Source organism: Sinocyclocheilus anshuiensis, unplaced genomic scaffold (genome assembly GCF_001515605.1).
Source record: "Sinocyclocheilus anshuiensis isolate Anshui unplaced genomic scaffold, SAMN03320099.WGS_v1.1 scaffold961, whole genome shotgun sequence".
In the NCBI taxonomy this organism is placed as follows: domain Eukaryota; kingdom Metazoa; phylum Chordata; class Actinopteri; order Cypriniformes; family Cyprinidae; genus Sinocyclocheilus; species Sinocyclocheilus anshuiensis.
Window position 1 is genome coordinate 1,389,314 of NW_015557049.1, and position 1,569 is coordinate 1,390,882.

Sequence of the window (1,569 nt, forward strand, 5' to 3'; positions counted from 1 at the left end):
TATTTTTAGATTAAACTTAACATGAAATAAAAATCAGGGTTATTTTAGTATCATTAAAATGCTATTATAGTTTTTAAATAATAATTTGAATTAGTATTTATCTTTATATTTTGTTTTCATTTTGCAGTAATTTTTAAGTTTTAGTGATTTTGTTGTGTGCTTTGTCATTTTAATTAGTTTAGTTAATTAGTTAGTTATTTTATTACATCAAGATAAACTAAATGAAGATGAGGACTTTTACCTTGACAACTAGCTGACAAAATAATGTAAAATATTTTTTATTTCAGTTAAAGTTGATTTTATTCCAAGTAACGCAATAATATATAATATAATAGCCCTGATAAAAATAAATGAAAGAAATATAACTAATAACACAAAGTAGATTTATAAGAAATAAAATCAAATTAAAATTTATACTGAAAATATCAAAATAAAAGCAAATACAAAATATTAATCAATACTAATAGTATATAAATAATAATAAAATAACACTGAATTTGACCCCTTTGACTTTAATCTTGAATGTTTTGTTGCAGTTACATAAAAAGCAGCATCTTGAAATTTGCTTGTTTGGTTACACTGATGAAAAAGTTCACATAAATCCTGCTGTCATGGCATGATCAAAGCAAGCAGGTGTGCAAACCCCTGGACTGGGTGAAATAAATCTCAAAGGGAAGCCCAAATAATACTTAGGGCAGGTTAAAGGGTTAGGGTTTAAGGTTAAAGCTATGGTTAGTCTTCAGTTAAAACCCCAGCAGGTGTGAGATGCTTTGAATAAATTGTTCAATGCCATGACTTGTTGAACAATAACAAACAATGCCATTCAATGCAACAATCAACCACAATGAGTTTTAGAAGTAGAGCAGCTGCCTCTCACACCCTCTTGATTTGGCTTTATCTCAGGGCCATATTGTGTCTTCATTTTAGATCTGTAATGAGTCCAGGGGCAAATGTTGTACTTCCAAGTGCCCTGACGCCCCTGTAGAATGTCGAGATAGATCTGTCTACCCCCTTTCCCTGGGACACTGTATCATCACACACCCCTCGGAAGTGCATGTCAGCAGGTCAGCAGCGTGTCTCCCTTCTGACAGACTGAATAAGCCAAAGCCTGAGCTCCATCCAGCAAAGGGACAAAATGGGAGTGAATTGAGAATGACTGAGACAATGAGACAGGATAAGGTTTAAATGGATATTCCATCCAAAAATGTAAATTCTGCCATCATTTACTTACATGCTCATGTCATTTCAAACTGTATGCATTTATTTCTCATACAAAACACAAAAGATATTTTGAAGATATCTCGACCACCATTCACTGCCATTATAAAGCTTGGAAAAGACAGAACATTTTTTAATATAATTCCGATTGTATTTGTCTGAAAGAAGAAAGTTATATACACCTAGAATGACTTGAGGGTGAGTAAATCATGGGGTATTTTTCATTTTTGGGTGGACTATCCCTTTAAGACTGAACTAGATGCAATTAATGAAACAGATTGAGACTAAATCAGAAAAAAAATGGGACAGAATGCCACTGAATGAGACTAAATGAGAAGAAAATAGACTGAA